Raw genomic sequence first — 15,511 nt, 5'->3', positions numbered from 1 at the left:
GCTTTTTTCCTCTAAGAGATACACATTTTAATCCTCTAGACTGCAAATCTAATACTGTTGGAAGAAACACTGTAAAGCTTATCCATTACTAAATGCCATCAATTGTAAAACAAAAGAGATTTTACCTGAAAGCTTGTCTTGGAAGCCTAGATCCACCTGAGGGAAGAAGATGATGCTCAGCCTGAAGCAGTTGACCACCTCAAAATATTTTCATGCCTCATAGTCTGTTTAGTCAAGTACTTTCAAAAACCTGAATGGGAAGAAAAGCAGCAAGCACTGTTTTAGACACTGTTGACAGCAGCAAATGTTTTAAATGAGAAAAAAAAAAATTAGCAACACAACGGTTGAATTTTAATTTCCTTATAATATATAGAAGCTCCATCTATCATCAAAAGGGTTAAATGTTGGGATGTGCAGACCAAGTACTGCAAGAGAAGGATCCTCCTCAGCATCGCTTGCCTTTGGGCTCTCTTTATCACTCTTTGGTTCCTGCAGCTAACTACATAAAACCCCTCCATTCACAATGAGCAGATTTGAACTTATTTGATGTCACATGCTAGTAGAACGAGGCAAACTGCTGTTGCAGTACACAGAAAAACCTCCTGGTTGCCTTACTTTTAAGGTGGCCATAGCAATAAGATTGGGCTGGGCTTTCTATTTTATTTTTCCTTGCAATAGCACTTGCCATTTTCAAATAAAAGAACGGTTAAACTTATTGTTATATTCTGCATGTTTCAAGTTTTATTTAAAATTCATACCCCATACTGGGAACTCAAGTCATAACTGTGTCTCCTAACTACACTGTATACCTAGTAGATGGCATGCAGATTAATGTTCTTCCTTCCGTAGAAACTTATTTTTCAGCAAAACTTCTATGTGAGACTTGAAAACCATCTCAGGACTGCCTCTTGCAAGATCTTTAAAAGTCTTCTGGATATGCTCTTTTCTGGTTAACGTATCTGTGATCATTGTGTCTGCCTTTCCAAGCTGTGATGCCAGCAGAACTTCCCAAGCTCACAGATCAGCAAGCTCCCACGACACTTTCAGAAGTTCTCAAGTCTAAAATGCTAGTATTCTCTCCACGTGGCCACATTATAACCAAATCTACTGAATCCCACATACAGATATGCTAGGAGTTAGAAGATAAAGAAACACCACAAAATTCAAAGTCAATAGTATAATTTTCTTCAGCTCTGCCAGAATAGCAAATTCAGAACTTATTTCAGTAAGTTTAATGTATTGGACTCACTGGTCCTATTACAGTAATGACAGTGCTAAAGGTGCTAAATCCAAGGTCAGGCGAGTCATCGCCTTAATACCACCAATGTGTGAACAACAGAATCATTGCTGCTCTACAAGCAGACCTTCCAAACTGCTTTTGAGGGCTCACCATGCACCTCACCAGACAGCTTCTCTGTGGTCCTTTCTCAAAAATGAAAAAGAGTCAGGTGTTTATGAGTGTGTGGACATCCTGGTCCCGGCAAGTTGGGAGCACCAGAAAGTCATGGACAAAAGCTAAAGCAACACAAATGTTAATCAAATTGTGAGTTGCCATTGACTCCATAGCCACAATTGACTTTACAAGAAAGCCTTTTTAGCACACTAATACGGCTACTTGTAGACCAGGCCTTACTTTCACCTATCTGTCCTTTCCTAGTTGTCTACTTTATCTCTGCTACTCAAGCAGCCCAACAAAGTACAAACTTGATTATGTTACTGTGGTTTATGAGATTACTGCAGATTAATTTACAACCCTCCAGTTAAGCCACAGTCACTGCCCATTTCTCTGCTCTTGATTCAGATACAAAAACATTATCTTTGACCTCAGCTGATGTGCAGAAGTTAGTTGCAGCTATACTTCATATGGCCTGTGGCTAAGGGAAACAAAGCGATAAAAGTACTATGACACCAAACTACCTCTTATGCTGTCCAATTACTGTACATCCATGATTCAGTCTCGGAACCTAATCTAAAACCCTGGGCACTGTGTAATGCATCTACTAGAAACTTCTGACCACCTTCATATGCGAGCATACTTGTTGAACTCACATTTTACCGCATAATGTAATTTCATTGATCACTTAGGAAGACCTCAGACCTCAGGGTGGGATGTGCTGGAATTAAGAATAGTGGAAAAATAGATTTAACACAGTTCTTTCCTTCTACAAAATGCCTGCAACAGCCAGAGTTTCAGATTCAAAATGAGAACACTGTACAAGTCGTCGGTGTGCTGTAATGCAAACAAACTTTGCTTTGTTCTTCACCTCAAAACATAAATTTCAAAGCAGTTTAAAAAAAAAAAAAAAGTATCCATTCAACTCTGCTGCTCTTTTAAATCATCTAAACAATTGCCTATATTTGACAGTTTCAAAGCAGCTACTTAAAGTGTCTTGACCATTTAAGCAGTGCAAAACTACAGGAAAAGAAATTGAGAATTCTGCTTTTTAAAGTCAGCCCTTTTTCTGCCATTTCCCAAATGCTCATCCCTGTTCTAACAACCACAGTTCTACATTTCAGCAATATGGGAATTAAGAATCATGCATGTCTCTTGAAATGAGGTTTAAAGTTAAAAAGTGTCAACACAATGATCAGAGCAAAAATTGGTATGCCCTGCTGTAATAAACAGTGAACAGTTCAGATAAATATGCTATTGCAAGGGTTTCTTAACATTCTCAAAAAGGGAATATTTTAGTAGCTTTTCAGTCTCAAGCTGCTCGTTGTTCAATGGCTCAAAAAATCCCCTATGAAAAGCAACACAGTAATTACCCATACATACAAACAAAGACCAAATCTTCCATTTACAAACCTTACCCTCTTGCCAAAGTACTCCAAGGACCTACTTGAAAATATGCCATGTAGGCCACTTCCTGATTAAATTCCCCCGAAGATGAGAATCAAATGATATTTTGTCATTGAATTGCATGACAACGTCTCTTTGCAGCCTATTTTGGACTGCTTCCTTCAGGGTTCCCTTCCCTTGCATCCAATCTCGTTCTCTAACCCCCTATAACAAGGCTAATGAGTCAATAGAAACAAATCTTCCTCTTCATCCCTTTAAAAAGAAAAAAAAAAGTTAGCTGTCACATGACTAGCTTAATGATGCAGGAAAGCTGATCACGAGTACATAAACACCTCTGAGCAAATCAAGGTCAGAACTGAAGTAGGTCAACCAAGTCTGCCAAGCACCTACTCAGGAGTCAAGACCTCTTTATGTAAGCACCACCAGTTTCGATTACTCCCAGGGAAGAGTCAGCTATTTCCAGCATAAAATACAGACTTATTTTAAAAGAAATGTAATTCATAACTTTATGAATCAGAAGTGTGTCATTTCTTAAAGCACATTTTTGCAACGATAGAGGAGAACTGTGGTGTGGTTTCCTTAGGAAATAATTAAAAATATGCTCATCATCCCTGTGCATAATGACTCGAACCAAAAACAAATAGCTACAGAAAGGATTTTTTTTTTCTTCCCTTCACTGCAAACTCCACCTCAGAAGTAACTGTCACAGCATGAACGAGTAAGAAATAGAACAGGATCATTTACCGCCGCTATCTGTATTTCTCCAAGACATGCTGTGGGTGTACGTGTACTCCAGATGTGCACACACTGACTAACCATGGAAGATTTCTGCTCAGCAGCACAAGGACTGCAAGTGCCCCGTGATGCAAGATGCATACAGGCACACAGGGGCATGGCTACTGCAAGTGACAAGCAGTTCCTACATCTAACAATCTTTATTAGGAAACGGTGTTAATCAAACGAAGGTCTTTGAACTAAACCAGTGGTATTTTCCTTTTCCTTCAGTAGTTAAGGAGCAGAAGCAAGAATATCTCATATTTGTCCAACATACTGATGCTGTTTTGTTTTAGTGACACATTTGTGTTCCTTGAACTCCCTAATGTTATTTGCAGGAACATTCTGTACTCCCAGATGATAAAATGCCCCATGGCATTATCTTGTGTGCAGATATATCTCGCAGCACTCTCTGGAGCAAAGAAGTGATTTTACTGTTTTGCTTGTTGAGGTCATCTTTTTTCCACTCTCTCACTCAATACTGTGTTTACCAACCTTTGGCAGCCTACAAGCCACATCTGAATTTTGGTGCTCTTCCTTACCCAAGCTCTTTGCAAACACCAGAAGCTCATGTTTCCACCCCATCCGTAACCATGCTCGCAAAGCAGCAGTGATCAAGCAGCCTCCTGCACCTCTCACATTAGCAGCTGCCACTACCCAGCCCTGCACAAGATGGGCTGCATGAGCAGCCTTCAGCTGCTCAAGTGACTTACTGTTCAAACAGATGCTCCCTGTCTTCCCCAAGGAAAAAGCAGCAGGCTGGAGGGAGGCATCCCATGAAATTAAACCAGCTACAAGATGAATCATTCTGACCTAAGGAAAAAAGTCTGCACAGAAGAAAAAGTCTACAGGCAGGAACACTATCTTTCAGCTTTAGGAGGTGAATTGAAAGGCAGTTTAAACAGATCTCAATAGATCAATACAGTGTCCACATGCACTCCCAACCAAATCCAGGTTTGTTCATCGCTAGTATCTATGAGAAAAGACAGTCACACCATCACATCACCGCAGGAGTTTTCTAGACTGACATAGTGGTAACAGAGCCATAGGACAATATTCTGAATTTTATCTTCATAGAAGCACCTGGACTTTCAGCTCAAGAGAGGCCTCATATCCCTATCTCTCCTTGTTTAAAAGGGGAAGAACTTAAAGCTTTTACTTCCAGCTATTTTGTCAAAAGACTTCTCTGTTGTTCCAAAACCTAGAAGTTGTAACTAAAACAATTTTCTCTTATGCTGGAAGTTTAGAACTGGACCCAGGGCCACAGCAGTGTCTCACCAGTACTGAGTAAGGTGGCGGGATCACTACCCTCAGCCTGCTGCTAACAGAGCCCAGGAGGGCTGTCTTTCTAACACAGCCCAGGAGTCTAGTAGCCTTTTTCATAACTTTCCGTGACTGCTGGCTTAACTGGGTGCCCCCCAGGACCTCCAAGATCTTTTCTGGCAAGCTGTGTTCTAGCTGGCCAGCCCTTAGTCTGCACCGATGCACGGGGTTTTTCCTCTCCAGATACAGGACTTGGCACCTCCCTTTGCTGAACTTCATAAAGTTCACGTCAACCCATTTCTCCAGCTTGCCAAGTTCCCTGTGATTGGCAGCACTCCCATGGGGCTTATCAGTCACTCCTTCCTTTTTTGTACTGTCTGCACCTGTAGGTATGAAGCTTCAGACAGCACGGGAAAAAAAAGGAAAACAGAACGGTTCTCCAAAGAGAACCAAATATATATATTAAAAAAAAAAAAAAAATCTAGTTCATGTTCTCCAAGTGAAACAGACAAGTGCCTGCTTTTAGGCTGATGAAGTCCCAGTGGAAAGCCTTTCTGTTGGAAATCACGGAATCACAGAATTTAAGGGGTTGGAAGGGACCTTGAGAGATCATCGGGTCTAAACCCCCAGCAAAGCAGGTTCCATAGAGCAGGCTGCTCAGGTAGACATCCAGACAGGCCTTGAATATCTCCAGAGAAGGAGACTCCACAACCTCCCTGGGCAGCCTGTCCCAGTTATCACCAAAAGTTTCATCTAGTGTAAGCCTTCAGATGCCTTGTTACAACAGGTCCTGCTCATCAAAACATCCAGTGTGACTTCACTGGACATGGACACAGCTACAAAAAGCAGTTATTCGGAGAACAGCTGCTTGCAGGAAAATGGCTGAGCTTGATATCAAGCATTTTGATATATTTTTTTAAGCAACAAAAAAAAAAATTACTTTAAGACAATACCATAGACATTTTGTTCAGCATATCACCCCAAAATTTCTGTAGTGTAAGTTACAGAATAAAATAGCTATATTTTATCTTTAAAAACAGGGCCTACCAGTGTTAAACGCTGATAAAATAAACTCACAAAAATCTGTATTAAGATGTAGTATTTAATCTTAATTTATTCCAGTCCTTCAGAAGACTTTGTGCCTGTGTGGGAAGCAACACAGTACTATATTTTCAACATTACAGGGGGGGAAAATGAAAAAAAAATACTAAAATGAAAAGACAACAGAAGCTTTAAGTCCTCTGGGCTAGCTATCTATTTATTTAATGTCCAAATTTATTACTCTACTAGTAGTGATACACCCTTACACAGTTAAAATATAAAAATTGATCCCCTCAATTACCCAAATATAAACTTTGCTGAATTGTCAGTGTTACCATGCTAGATACTCACTCCAGTGAATGTAATCCTCATTTTTAACAACCCTAAGCCACCCAAGGGATTTTGAGTGGCTGAAAGACAGCGAGAAATCCATCCTACCCAGTAGGTTAATCAATTATCCAGAATAAACATGGTTTAAGTAACAACCTCATCAAAGCAGTTGGTGACCTCTGTAGTAGTTAATGTACTTCCAGTGTGTTTTGATTGGAACCCTTGGGGGAAGGGGGAACTAAAAACGCACCAAACAATCTCAACTGAAGAGGCAGTGGCTCTGTGAAGTCTACCAAATTGTACACATTGCTTCTGAACTGTCAACAAAATGTCTTATCTTGTGCTGCAGTGTGCAGTCAACTTCAAAGAAGAAATTAAAAAAAAAAATCTTCCTTAGGAGGACTGCACACAACCAGGACTGACATTTCCAGAGCAGGAGAAGCATATAAGAAAAGTAGGTAAGCTACTTAACTCACTCCTTATGTTCCCACAACTTAAAAATCAGCGCATCGTTAATGCACAACTGGCAATGCCTACTTTGCACTTGCACTCCATAAGATACAGCCTTCTGTTTCCAGATTTCACCTTACTCCTACAGATGAGAACCGGCTTATTGCAGAGATGCTTCAGGTACAAGTTTTAAGGATATCTGCACCCTCCAGTTATCCAAACTGAATAAGCTAAGTTTCGCACAGTTAAATACAAGTCTAATTTAGAGTTTAATAATGTCACAAAGCCTGATTGCTCATTTTAACTATTTTGATGACCATGATATGCTCTGGGTGAGCTTAAGATTTCCTTGCTGTGTCTCAGTGAAGCTCCTGTATCCTCACATTTTGGCAAGTATTCTGCCAGCAGTTCATCATCATTAAAGTTGTCTTTCAATGGCAATAAAACAAAAGCCTCACACAAAGTTCTATGAAATGTGTTTTCTAAAGTGTTCTATGAAATGTGTTTTCTAATGCTCCATATGAAGCATCAGTCTTCTAAAACACTTTCTCATTTACTTAAAGGGCAGAAACTGTATGTATATCAAACACCTAATACTGACACCCAGTCTGATCTGTGGTATAGCACACCACAAAACCCATTCTAGGATTTCTTCCTCAAGCTTTGGTGTGTGCTTTAATATACCTTGCAATAGGATGCCTTGATTTAAAGACTGAAGTGAGAACAAACTTCTGCTCAATCCACTACTCTTTTTTTCCACTGGCAACGCACTATTTTAGTACTGTTAGCTACCCCAGCTTCCGATCTCAGAATCTGTCTGTGTGCTTTCATCAAGTTTTTATTTTCTTGTCCCCTCCTCATACTGAAGAACTGTAGGCAAAAAAACTTGACAATACATTCAAGCTCTGTTGTGTCTAATACTACCTATGTAATATCTCCTCACCTGACTCTAAGTTTTTGCATTCAGGGATGTTAGCTATTTGTCAGTTTAACAGGCTGAGCTACACACTGCTTCTAGTCCCTCAGGTACATTAAGTAAGGTGACAAACCTAGTTTCCTGGATCTTCCTTTTTTTCAGATTACCTGTTCCAAACATTGTCAGACATACTGCATACAGTTGATTCTGTTTTCCAGTCACATTATTACTACAACAAACCTAAACACATTTGGCATGCATGAGACCTTTCATTCAGAGACCTATTGCCAAGCAAATCATAACTAATAGAAAACAGGTCAAAAACAGAGTTTGTATCTTCAGAGAACAAAGTACAGAAACAAAAGGGCAAAAATATCACTAAAAGGAGTGTAGGCATGGGTTATATTTATACCTTACACTTTCATTTCCAGGTTTTCACAGTCCCTTTGGTCCTGTTAAATTCCATCTCCGGCTGGAAGAAGCAGTCCCTGCTATCAGCACTCTGCCAGCCTGACAAAGAAAAGTTGACAGGCTGTCAGTTTCCCTTTGGTCCCAAAGAAAGCCTTGGGAAAAGCAAGATATTTTCAGCCTGCCTGGAACCAAGCTAAGGGTATTCCCCACCCAACTGTTTCCTCCAGCATGCATATCTCTGTGAGGTTTATTTTTCCCCACTGGTTTATCAAAAGTTCTTTTTAACTTAACTTTACGCAAAATGAGCTATCAAACACATATGCACCAGACCCATATGAATACCAGTAGTTCTTCCTTCTGACTACTTCAGTACTATATTAAAGGCTCAGCTTCATTTTTATTCTCCCACTATTTTTTGGGCAGAAAGACATCACAGCTTTTTTGTTAAGTATATGAGTAGGTAGTCTCCAACGGAAAAAAAAAAAAAAAAAAAAACTGCAGGAGAACATACAAGACAGCTTACCAAGTGTTAAGTTAACAAGGTTTGTGTGTGGAAATAGAGAAATTTACAACTTATAATTATTTACAAACTCCAAGGTTTAAGAAAACAACCCTCTCCATGCACACACACACTCATGCAAGTAGCCCCAGCTACTTGCTACTTGTCCATGTATCTTGATTCCCCTTATGTGGAGCAACAATAAGCTTATCATTTATATTAGTGTTTAACAATTTTATTTCCTGTACTCGTGCAATTTACCACTAAAATCCATACCCAAATAGTAAAAACTGAGACACTGCAACAATTCAGCACCTGAATGTAACACACAAGCATCAAGAAAGAAAAGATACACAGACCATTTTCAGACTTATTCAATGTTTCAAAAACAGCCTCTCCCATTTAAAAAATGGGATTTTCGCAATGAGTGATCTGTCTCTAACGCTTAGAAAGGCAGCACTTCAAAGTTATGACAGCTCATACTGAGGCATTATCTGATACTCTGCTCTTCAGAGAGATTCACAAAAAGTAGTGGCAAAGTGCAACACCAGTGAACGCTGAGAAGTAGGGCAATTTCCCAGCACTTCCCTAGGGTCTGCACTGATACTGATGCAGAGCATTACAAGGAGAATTGCTGTGCCTGAAGATAAACCAACCAGTTGCCCAGCCAACAGTAGTACTGCCACAGGATAGTGCAAGCACAACTTCAGGACTCCTCCTTTAGGCCCTATACTTCCACAGGATTCAACTGACTATGAAACCAAAATGACTATTAAGAGAAGTCCTTTAACAGGACATAAAAAATAAAGTTAGATGTGTCATCATGTCAAATACTGAATGCAATAGGTGATACATTCTTGGCTTCTTCTACCTCTCTACAACACCAGCTTTTTACATTCCCTTCTCTCTTACTGGGATAAACTGGAACCTCTGTGCAATGGGATGCATCTCCAAAGTGAGCCCCAGGTACCCCACAATGCACATTTCACTAAAGCCAACACCCAGAAAAGTCTGGCTTCTCAGGTTTCATAAATCACAGTATTCAATGAAAGACTCAGAGGAGCAAAACAAGTGATGGTTTAGGGAGAAACCAAGCAGAATATTTCTTGTCTTACACAATGATGTCCAGAATGGTACGTACCTCACCCAAACCTGCATGGAAAGTTGTATTTGTTTAGCTCAGAATAAGCATCACATACCAAAAACTTCACAGCACCTTTACAGAATAGTTGCTGTAACATCTTACTGCCACAGGAGTGGCTTTGCTCCCTTTTTGTTCTCTTCCCTGTCTCCCTTCCCCCAGATTTCCCTCCAGTACTCTAGCACAGACTGCACAGTCCCCAGAGCCTGTCTGCATAATGTGTCCAATCAATCTGCTCATCTGGCTGAGTAACAACTTGACAGAAAGCAGTCTTCTGCGAGGTTAGCAAGCTGGACCATCCTACGGAAAGGTCAGATGATACCCAGAAGTACCACAAAGAAGGGGGTGAGGCATGCCAGGAGATGGGAAGGAGCAGAACAGTCCCTTTCAACTGCAGTGAATTACAATATCCCTGTTACATCCTTCAACTGCTCTTGCAGCTTACTCACAGCAGGATTTGTTTTCACATGCAAATCCCCACATGGTTTAAGTAAGGCAAGGTGTGCTGATCTCTTCTACTAATCCACACCTGCACTGTGACGTCTTCTCTACTTCAGGAGCTTGTTCTATTGTGAATGACAACTTATGAATATATAGGCTTGCTAGAGGAGGCTTCCTATCCACTCTGTTCACTGCTTCAGTGTGAGCATGAATTTTATTTTTCTGTGAAAGGCATAAAGCAATAGGAAAGCCCTTGACAGAAAATGCTGATGAACCACGTTCCTTTTTTTGTGTGTCTATACATTAATGCTGATGTTGAGAAGAAGCAAGTTTCCAAAGCAGTGACATTCACTTGTCAGAGATACATCTAAGACTTGAAATTTTCCAGGCAGGTAAGACTATAGTTTCTATTTGAAATTAACAGTCAAGTTTGAATGTGTCCTTTTACATTACATGCAGAACTGAAAAAGCATGTTAAAATTGCTGTTATATTTAGAACAAAGTCTCTCACCACCAAACCAAGACAGCCCTAAATAAAGACAGAGTAACAAACACCAGGAACTCAGAATTCACTTAATAGGGCCCTTAAACTATACAGACATCTTGACTGTTTAAAAAAAATAAAATAAGGCAAGTGGGGAAGAACAGTATGTCATGCACATTAAAAAAAATAAAATCAAAAAGATCAAAAATCCTGCCAACAACAAGCATGGGTAGAAGAGAAAGAAAACTCATTCAGAAAACAAAACAAAATACAAAAGCACTCTTGGTAAAAACTGAAGATTGTTGGTTTGTTTGCTTGTGTTTTGCTTGCTGTTGCTTGGGTCAAACACCTACCCACCCAATGCAGGGAGCAGCAGCTCCTTCCCCCCAGATGAAGAGGAGATACAAGACAGAGCAGACATCCAACTGACAGTTGCAAGCAGAAGCTTTTCCCGCCCATTGTTGTATTCCAGAATAGCACTCCACAGCCCAATCCCACAGGACCTTGTAAGGATCACCAGACAGTTCACATTCCTCCACAGAAAGTTTAAGTTGGGTTAGATGATCCTATTCCACAAGCAGATCTGTACCAAATATTAATAATGGTTCAGATTGGTTACCACTTACAAATGCTCATAATTATTTACAGTTCCTGAACAGTACGGAGGACAACTTGGATACCATCCAAAAAATCCAACTTATTAGAAAATGGAAAACTTTCCAGCTTCACTCAGTAGAACAAGATAGGCAATGATTTCTATATAAGGAACAATCAATCAATTAAGCTAGTACTCTTCAGCTTAGAAAATAGGCAAGACCAATGTCTACAAAATGATCAAGTCACAGGGACAAACACAGCTTGGTTGAAAGGTTAAAAACAACACAGCCCTTCACACATGAGGTGGAAGACTGTGGAAACTCCCAGGCAAATAACCTGAAGGCTAAATGTTCACCTGGCTGCCAGAGAGGTGAGACCAGCTCACAGAAAGGCACGGTGCTGAGGGATCCCAAGCCTGGCTCAGGAAGTCTGAAGGTAACTGGGGGCCTACACTTGTCCTAATCCTCCTCTTTGCTGGGCCACTTACAGCCACTGCTTGAGGTAGGACTTTACAGTAATCAAGTCTGGGTTACAGCATGCAACTCTTACCTTCTTCTCGTACTAGTGAAGATATATTATTACTGTTATCTCAAATTTCTAAGTATTCAAGGAAAACTTCTACTTTCAAGGATGACGTAACATGCTTTCATAAATATCCACAGCAAAAATGTAAATTATTCTCACAACATTCCCCAAAAACTGTTTGAGGTAATCTCAGGTTTATATCAGCTAACCTGCAGTCAGCAGCAGAACATCACTTAACGCCAGGTGAAAGATTTAAATTCAGCACTTGGTAAACAGAATTTAGCAAGGCAAAGGTAAAAGCTTACTTTATCAGAAATAATACTCTAATATAGAAAATAAGATTTATACATTGGGTGTTTGTTTTCATAAGTGGAATTTAAAACCCAGTTCAGACAACTAAATTTGGATACAGTGCCTAAAAGGAATAGTACGTAAAATACCACATAAAAGGCATTAGGCACAAACTACCCAAACCAAACATGCAGGACGGCTGTCCCATTCTTCACTAGCCTAAGCACTTGAGTTACTACACAGCTCTCCACTCTATGGAAGTCTAGCTTACAGTATTAAATGAAATTTAAAATCATTGACTACAGCTCACAATTCTCTTTTAAAAAGGCCAAAGGAGCCAGCAAAATAGGGAAACTGTTACTGATAACACAAGGGGGGGGGGGGGAGGGCGGAGACAAAAAGGCTTAGAATAGATAAGAATCCCATCTTTCAGGGGATCATATATTAATCACTATAAACAAGTATTTCTTTTTTCAGGGTCCTATTTTCCTGCAATGTTCACTTCAGCACTTGATCTAGAGTTTTGTGCATTAGCTTGCCTACACTTACTAGAGAAATACATACTTTTTTGCATGTATGTTTCCTCAGTAGCTAATCTGGTGCTCCACTGAAGTGTTTTTAAGGGTATCTGCTAAAGCCCATTCAGGTATCTTCAAAGGGTTCTGTCAAAGAAAGGTTTGCCTTGTTTTCTAGTACTGCTGAACAAAAACCTCTAAGATACTCCACTTTACCCATGCTTTTCTGAATACCAGTATGAATATCCCAGTAACATTTTTAGCCTTCTAACTTTTAAGTTGTTTTGTAGAACGGTTATAAGAGTCGTTGCAGATGTTCCCCTTCTCTGCTGCAAGTCTTCCTAGCCCTCCCTTCATTCACAGTCTGGTTAAAGCTGTGTCCCCCTCAGCTTCCTTCTGCTCAAGAACAACGCAACTCAGAGAAAAGCATACAATTTTTATCTTAATACTGATACAAGATTTGGTTAGATTTATTCCCCTTTATGATCATGTATTCTGATCTCCCCTGCTATAGGCAGCAAACAACCTCATTTGCTGCTTTATACAACAAACTGATAAGCTGTAATTCAGGCCAAAGTTTATTTTAGAAAGATATTGCAGATCAACTGATAGGTTGCAAGAATCTATTACCCTCCTCCCATCTTTTCTGTTTCAAAGCTTAGTTCCTCTTGTTCAAAACTGTCAGCCTTTCTAGTCTGTATTTGAGTAGGTTAGCCATCAGCTACTGAGCCTCATTTCACTTTCTGCTGCCAGGTACCTCTGTCACGTCATCAGCTAAAGGATGAATTCAATTAATTGCTTTTTCTTCCCGTAACTAAACTGTCATGTTTCTTTGATCTCCCACTGTAAGGTTGTATTTGCAAAACACAGCTTCTCTCTTGAATCCTTTTCAGTTTTCTATAAACTTTCTGAAGTACAGGAAAGTTTTAAAGTTAGGACAAATTTAATATCAGGATTAATTAATAAAGAGATTAAGCTACCTTAGTCCAGCTTGATATCCTTCTTTACTAACTCAAAAATGTATTTGTCCAGCTCTCTGTAACATGGCACTGGGAACAGCCGGTCAATAAAATCCTCCCAGTCACTTCAAACAAAATAAGCTTTCCGAGACTGTTGTCATCTCTTTAGTTTAATATATAGACACATGACCGCTTGACAACTAGTTAGAAATGGTACACGTATTTCTTAAGTAAGATCTTATCAAGCAACACAGGCTATTGGAGTGATAATTAAACAGACCAACCTGCTCCACTCGGCTCTCCCAACAGTACCTTCCACCATTATGTGATTAATAAGGATCCTGAATAGAGTAACATCAAGGACAAACACAGGTGGAAATTACCAGAAACCACACTACTGACTAATCCCTGCTTAGATCAGAGAGTAATCACGTGAATCAGTTAACTAGTTTATTTAATACATGGACTTTTAACAGTACAAACCTCTCTTTGTAGGATTCATGTGACAACTTGCATATTTTTTATTAGATGAGAAGTTGCAAATCTAAATGTTTACACCTTTGTTATTGACAGCGTGTCTGCAAGATGTGTTAATCCCCAGCTTCATCTTTCAGCTGTGTTCTCCCATGTAGTACTGTCACTTACCCAACCTCACACTGACCTCTTCAGAGATGCAAAATAGAGTCAAACTATCCCTGCCAACAACAGCAAAATCCAGAACTTTGCATACATCACAGTGTGGAGATTTGGGGAATCAGACCAGCATTCTACAAAGGAGAGGGAGAGACAACGAGCTCACCAGTACAGGGCTATGTAACTTACTATGGTAAACCAACAAGAGGACACATGGGTTAATTTCTATAGGGACATTCAAACAAGAATAAGCCCAGAAGACCTCCAATATAATAGAAGTATTAAAGAGTCTGAAAAGTGGTATTCATTTGGTTTGTGAACTGCTGTTTTGCGTTAGTTTACTCTTTTTATAGAAGACTTTTTTTTTTTTAAATCAACACGTGTGTTAAAGCAAATCAGTCTCTATTACATCAGAGCAGAGTCATGAATGAGCTCGTATAAACACTATTCAATATTGAGGTACATTTGGTTTAGATCTTGTTCTGCATTAGAATGACACATAAAAACATCAAAATAATTCTACTGAGATAGCTGATGTTTATAAACTAAAAAGCAGGAATGTGGAAACTATAAAGATAAACTGAAATGAAGCAGAAAACACGGGAAGCCAGCAGAAATTGACCACACCTTTTAAGGGTGGAAGACAATGATTAGATCAGATGTGGAAATTATTCCGATGAGTACATTATTGGAAAGATGTGTGGAAAATACGGAATGATTTAAGAGAAACTTTCATGTTATTGCCAAAGAAAAAAAAAAGACTCATCCAAATTACATCACTGGGAGGAGTTAAAGAAGATACGCTCTGTTGTCTTTGAAGGTGGAAAACTATGGTACTTTGCTACAATAGCCAATTGAAATGAAAATTAAAGTTAACTGCATTTATCCCTAAAGTTTCTTCTTTAAGTAGAAACCTCTTAGTCCATCAAGGTTATTTCAGGTGTTGAAGGACCAGGAAAGCTCCCTCTTCTGCTTCCTGCACTTCTCCAAAACCCATTTGCCAGCAGCTCCTACAGACACCCGTGAAAACTTGTACCAGTGTTATTTTCTGCCAACACATCATTATTCCAAAACATCACCACAAAACATACATTAAAAAAAGCAAACAAAGCACTTCAGCATTTACAGAGCTGAGAGAAAAGAGCAAGAAGAAACCATACACAGGCACCTTCCATATATACGCGTATGTTTAAATAAAAATCTGAGACCAGTTAAGAGACCAGTTACCAGGCTTTCTGAAGATACCAAAGAGGTCACCAGAAAAATGGTTTACTCACAATCTGAAGATACCAAAGAGGTCACCAGAAAAATGGTTTACACTCACAAATAACAGAAAATGAGACACCAATAGGCACTTTTCCCTTGCTTTCTTTTTGAACAGAGGATTGTTTTGGTCCTGCTTCTTTCTGGTATAGTCAACTATTTGGTCCTTACTGGTGTT

At 39.5% G+C, this 15,511-nt stretch overlaps 1 protein-coding gene across 15 annotated transcripts in view; it reads right to left on the bottom strand.

The window, feature by feature from the left end:
• Positions 1 to 15,511, bottom strand: part of BMAL1 (basic helix-loop-helix ARNT like 1) — a 50,449-nt gene that overhangs the window by 27,034 nt on the left and 7,904 nt on the right. For 6 of the 15 annotated variants that reach the window (XM_068685406.1, XM_068685403.1, XM_068685417.1 and 3 more), the window contains 2 exons: positions 7,987 to 8,084; positions 126 to 250 (listed from right to left, as the gene is read on the bottom strand). The gene's annotated coding sequence lies outside the window, so the exon portion shown is untranslated. The remainder of the gene's footprint in view (positions 1 to 125; positions 251 to 7,986; positions 8,085 to 15,511) is intronic. The other 9 variants (XM_068685416.1, XM_068685410.1, XM_068685408.1 and 6 more) reach the window with 2 other exon arrangements.

This window comes from Anas acuta, chromosome 5 (assembly GCF_963932015.1).
Source record: "Anas acuta chromosome 5, bAnaAcu1.1, whole genome shotgun sequence".
In the NCBI taxonomy this organism is placed as follows: domain Eukaryota; kingdom Metazoa; phylum Chordata; class Aves; order Anseriformes; family Anatidae; genus Anas; species Anas acuta.
The sequence above is the reverse complement of the archived record's forward strand: the minus strand, read 5'-3'. Positions and strand labels throughout refer to the sequence as shown.